The sequence below is a fragment of the Hypomesus transpacificus genome, chromosome 9 (genome assembly GCF_021917145.1).
Source record: "Hypomesus transpacificus isolate Combined female chromosome 9, fHypTra1, whole genome shotgun sequence".
Classification (NCBI taxonomy): domain Eukaryota; kingdom Metazoa; phylum Chordata; class Actinopteri; order Osmeriformes; family Osmeridae; genus Hypomesus; species Hypomesus transpacificus.
The window spans coordinates 19631496-19637864 of NC_061068.1; positions in this window are offsets into that span (position 1 = coordinate 19631496).

Here is a 6369-nt window from a genome sequence, read left to right on the forward strand (position 1 = left end):
TGCCAACGTTCCAATGTAGCAGAGCATGGGATCTCGATCTGCTCTTCCCGATATGAATTTTAGAGTCTTGGGTCTAGGTTACATCTTTTCAAATGTCTGACCAGCTTTATGGTAAAAAAAATGTACTCTAGGAGGTATCTCTACAGTTGCCTGTCATGACTGTCAGTCTAGTGCTAAACTCAAGCTCAAACTCGAGCTTCAAGCTGACTGGCAGAACACTGAGTTATTGCATGCCAGCCATTTAAACATTAAACATGATATTTACATTAAACATTTAAACAACAGAAACATATATTCATATCTGTAATACCTGACTTGATTGACATTCCTGTGCAGACTAATAGGTCCTACAGACTCAAAGTTCCTACTCAGGTTAGTCCTAATTCCTACCTAAATCCTACTCTATCCTGCACACAGACAGCTAGCTACACCATGCATTACATTACTTCCACACACCTAAAATGCTGTATATGAAGCACAAACATGTCTCTCTCTGCTTGAATCTAGTGGGTGCAACTTTTCTAGCTGAGTGAACTTACCTAGCTAGCTCGTCAGCTAATAACAGTGCATGAGTAGTGTGTACACTTACGTGCACCACAAATTCAATAGCAGAGAAAAGCTAAGTGACATAATATCAAGCACTTTACAAAATGCATTATACTTGCATGTATGTAGTGTGTCCATCAAAGCAAAGACCTGAAGTTGAAACCTACTGAGAACACCCCCACACACACACACAAATACAGTTGTAGAATGTATTGTGCAATCTTACCAATCAAAGTAAATTTGCCAAATACCTGCCCTCTCATACAGACTTCTTTGTCAAATATGTGCTTGGTATCTCAAATATTCGATCTGGGCAATCCCATCCACTGAAGCTCCAATGTCACCAAGTCATGTCAACCCGAGGGTCTCCCCCCCCCCCTTCCCTCTTTAAGTCACTGTCAGACCCTCATAAGCCATTCTTGTTATTTTCCTAGTGACTACCACATCTATGCTACACCTCAGTGCAATTTAATTTACCATTCACAGGGGAGCTGTCAAGAACTTCCACGACGAACATGGGAGTACATCCTTTAAAACAGCGCATATTTTCAGAGCTTCGAATGTACCTTCTGCTCAGTTTTATTTTGGGATTAGCTACCATGTTGTGGCTGGGCTATTCATATAGCTTAGATCTAATACCTGTTAAGAGAACCACTCCTTCCAAGCTGTGGTGTTAGCTAACGCATTGCGGTGAGCTAACTGCACTTTAATTGAATGGCTATTCCCTCCTTGACTATAGCCTCTCCATCACAAGAGAGCACTAGAAACAAAGCCCTCCCGGTTTGCCTCTGCATCGTGTGGCTCTGTGGTTTCAGGGAGAGATTCTTCAGACCTGTGCAAAGCCTGTATCGGAATCAAGCATGGTAGCACGTCCTTCGCTAGCCCCGAAACATGTCAACATCGCCATGTCGGAGGAGACCTCTTCATAGAAGACTGCACGCTGCTGCCACTCCGAAAGGAGACCCATGTCTATCTTCCCCTCCTGTCTGCAGTGACGTCAGGGATGCCCAGGCTATCACCTGGCACGAACCGGTCGGAAATGACGGGGAATTCATCCTCTGGACTCCCTCCCATGTTTGAGCCACTTGCCCTGGGGCCTGGTTGCGAGTGAAACCTCCTCAGCGCAGCCCTCTAAGCATGTCAGTGCCCAGGGTGGCAGTTCCCTCCCAGTGGAAACATGGCTGTCTAAGGTCTGCCAGAGGCCTGCCACCAAGCTCAGGGCTCGAGTGACCAGCCTACCAGTCGGAAGAGGGGGCAGCCAAGAGGCTGTATGACAGCATGACAGCCATGGACTGGCTACCTGCCAGCCCCCTACGAGGCAGCTCATGCGTCTTATCCCAGACTGCCTTTTGAGGTCCAGCACTACTGGGAGAAGCCACTCTCCCTCAACACCACAGTTAAAGGCCTGTCTGGTGTGGATATTGGTGGGTGGGGATGGAAGACCTCCCAGGTCCTTCACTAGCTGAGCCTGCGGTGGCCCGCCATCTTAATCCCTTCCAGTGGCTAACCACAGCTGGCCCCTCCCTCCCGGGTAAACAAGAGCGATTCACTGCCTTTACTTACTGTGCGATCTACCGGACTTCAGCTCATTCGGTGAGAGCCGAACTCTGCTGCTCTCCTGGCAGCCTACCAGGCCCAGCTTTTGGAGGAGATGGGTCACCAGTGGGACTCGGGCACTGCTAACCCGGCACTCTGAGAAGAAATAGAGTCTCTAGGTCTCTGCCTAAACTGAAGGGATGCTTGACAAGGGCAAGGCATTTTCTACCATTAAGGTTTATTTAGCAGCTAGTTCAGCCTGTCATGTAGGCTTTGGCAATACTTCAGTGGGACAACACCCACTGAAAAAATGTATGAAAGACGCATGCTGATTAAGCCTGGTTGTCAAGCCCTTTGTCCCTTATTGGGATTTATCTCTTGTTCTCAAGGCTCTTTCTCAACAGCCTTTCAAACCACCGAACACTGTTGACACGAGATATCTCTAATTGAAAACAGCCCTTCTCCTGGCTCTGGCCCCAGCTCAGCGAGGATGTGATGTGCACCCTCTGCCGGTTCATTCCTTGTGCATGCAAGTTGACCCCGGGTTTTCTAAGGTGTGCTTAACCCCACCTTTGTGCCTAAAGTCATTGACTACACGCCTACTCAGGAGTTACTGGCTTTACACCCTTTGCCCTTGTCCTCTCCCGAGGAACAAAGGCTCAATTTTTGATGTATATAAAGCTCATAGCTGTATATATTGATATACTGTATGCACAGGGGTCATAGCCTTCAGGTTTATTTAGAATACTTCGGTTTTGGTTTGCCATCAGAACGAGGCCAACAGGAGTTGTCTTTATCCTTCTGAAAGTGAGATACAGAGCGAGAATTTGAGATAGAACTTGTATAACGTTACGTAAGCCCAGTTCTTTGATAAGGGAGATATCTCACTGCACATCCCTTCTTGCTGGGCACGTGGACAAGATTTACCCCATCTGGATACATTTCGTATCATGTGCTTTGATCTGTGTAATAATAGAAGAAATGTATCTGGAATACACTTGACACTTCAGGTTCGAAGTGAAAGGGAGATATCTCACTGTGCATGCCTTTTTGCTGTGCATGTGGACAAGATTTCACCCATATACATTTTAAAATCGTGTGCTTCAATCTGTGTAATAATCGAAGACATTTCTCTCTAAGTGCACTCGACACATCAGGGCAATGTATGCACAGTGTGGGCGTGAACAATTAGCACTATGTTATTGCTTGACACAAGTAAAATGGAGCACACAAAATAAGGCAGGGAAGCAAACCTCTCTCTCCATCCATTGAGATTCAAAGTGATGCGTTGCTAATTCACTCAATGGAAGGCCTACCGGAACTTTCCCTCGACGAGGATGGAAATCTGTCTTGGCTGGCATACTTGAGCCAGTACCTCACACCTCTGCAGGCCTTCCCATGAAAATGATTTGCTTTGAAAATATGATAAATAGATTGGGGCCACCTCTCACACTGCATACAGAAAATCAACATATGGCATGGTTGTGTGTGTGTGTGAGAGAGAGTGTGTGAAAGAGTGCCTGTCTGCGATAAAGATGAGGAGTGAATCATTAAAAGGGGGAACAGATGGTCTGTGCAAGAATAAATGGGACAAGATCTATCTCGTCTGGGGTTTCTGTCTGGCGCTGGACGTTTGTCAAAAGTCATTTTTTTGCGCCCTCTCTCGTTCTCTGGTCATGAATGCTCTTTGCTTTTCGGAACTACTACAGAGAATGTAAGAGAATGCATAGCAGTGAATGCTCATGAATTAAGATACAGTTTTGGAATGTGAAAAGATGTTGCTGGTCTTGGGAGTTGTGCTATATACTCCAGCAGTTATGATGTTTGCTGATAAGTGCAGTTTTTTTTTATTATGTCATGTTCATTTTGGCATAATATGGACATTTTATGGATGTTTGTATATGGATGTGTAATGTTTATTATATCGGCCAAATAAAAATGTGACATCAAGTTGAACATAACAATGAAGGATACTACCCATTCCGAATAACTGTTAATCGTTTTATAGATAGCTCAGATAATTCTACGCACAAGCTGCACCCCCCCCCCCCCCCCCTTTCCTTAATGTGTCCTATCTCATTCCCTCTGCAGGGATCCGACAACAGAAGTTGGAGCCAACCAAACCGATACCGAACCTTTGAAACGTTGCTTTGGATGGACAGCCAGCTATCCTTCAGCCAGGTGAACAGGGACAGGGGACAGAGCTCTACAGAAAAGCTGGGGCAAGGGTTGAGCTCTCACTTCGTAGACTCGCACTGAAGACTCGCAACGCGTATCTTTGGGACGTGGACACGTCAACTGTAGGCGGAAAAGAAAAAGGCTTTTCCCTTTGTGTCTAACGAAACCCTCCACTTCGGGACACGCAGGTTTTGCCTGCGAGCGAGCGGAACATCCCAACTCGACAGCGTTGTCTCTCTAAGTCTCTCATCAAGGGTGGTTTCAAGTAGGGCCACTTTAAAGAGAGGAAGGAAGCAGGCATGAAGGAGGACAGCAGCGCTAGGTGGATCCAGACACCCTTGCCTTTCATCTCTCCTTAAATTGGCTCTGCACCAGATATATTCCATTTCGCCATCACGACTCGCTTTGTTCCTGCCGAGACCCCTTCAAACAGACGCAGGCGCAACAGGCCACGCAAAACTCTCCCGCCATGGAGACGAACGAAAGTGTGCCGGGACTGTCGACAGCCGCCATGGTGGCCATCGCCTGCAACGCGCTGGTGGGCTTCCTGCTCTTCGTCCTCTTCCTCATCCTCTACAAAGCTTGCAAGGTGCCCTCTAGCCAGGAGAGGCTTCCTGTGCTGGCTCCTACAACCCTGCAGACTGAGCAGAGGAGCGAGCAGAAGTACTTACTGACCTCGTGACTCTCCGGGCGAAGGCCGTCATCCTCTCAAAGGGGTGACGGTGGCGAGCAAGTGTGCGTTTTCAGTGTGTCGGCTCCCGGGGCGGAGAGAGCTTTGTGGGAGGAAGGGAGTGGGCAGAAGATGAACAGCTGAGACTGCTGTGGTGGCTGGTCACTTTGCACCTGGTCTCCTGGCACCTCTACCTGACTGACACAGCCTGTACAAAGTTAGGTTAAGGGATGAAATGTTTGTGTCTCCAAAAGCTGTTAAAAAAAATGAATGAAAAATAAACGGTGAGAATGTTTGTACAAACACGCATGCAAGAATGCAGGCATGGTTGTGTGTACGCAACATCAACACACACACACATACACACACACAGACACACGCCACTTGCCGAGGCCATTGAAACAAGACAAATAGGATTCAAACAAGCTGGAACATTCAGCATCCGATCAGAGGCCCAAAATGGTATACCTTGTGTCATGGAAAAACATATACTGGCAGCGACGGAGGCAGGGTCAAGAGTGTCATGGTCACTCAAACACGCCTGCGGTCTGCAAACAACACCGTTACATAAGGAGCTTCCCATTGTCCCCTTCAATGCGATACTCCGCGCGCTCTTTTTATGGCACCATGCTAGGGGCAACCCACACATGGTCGTGGGTGAGAAAGAAAGCAGTCCTACGCGCCAGTCTCCCCCTTCGAGTCAGAGAATGCTTATTTGTATATAATGTGTTTTGCAGGACACAAAAAGGCCCAATTAAATATTCCGACGCAAATAAACTTGATTGTGAAGTTGTGATTCATCGTTGGCGGCGAAGTGGGGGGGGGGGGGGGGGGGGGGCATGCACGGTCCGCAGTCACGAGAGAGCAGTGAGAGCAATGAGGAGAAGCGACCAAGGCGAAAGTTAAGGCTCTGGGGTTGGGTGGGCATGTTTGATTCAAGGCCGAGATACAGTGCACTGGCAGCCCCACTGTACAGAAGATCGCAAGCATTCGCTGACGGAAGAGTTTCGAAAACCTACATAGGCGGAATAAGGATTGAAGCGACTCACAATTAATTCCTTTGCGTAGGTGTAAAACATACTTGCGATTTGCCAAAGGGCCCAACTCGACAGTAGATAACTACTTAGACAAGACAGGCTACCGTCGTTCGACTAGATTTCCATGTACATGTATTTCCTTGCATCCGATTGTCAAATGCAGAAGTTCCATACCGGTGTTAATGGTGGAGTGACAACTATGGAGGTTATGTTGCGTTTGTAGCATGTCTGCGAGTACAAGTCTTAAGTGTTCAACCAAAGCATAACTGTATTGTTGACTGTATACTTGATTTCTCAGAGCTCTACAAATAGAAAAGGGTTCTGATCCGTGTCTTTCAAACTCTTATGAATACAAAAAAGATGACACTTTTTTCAATAAAATCTTTCAAATTAATCCGTCTT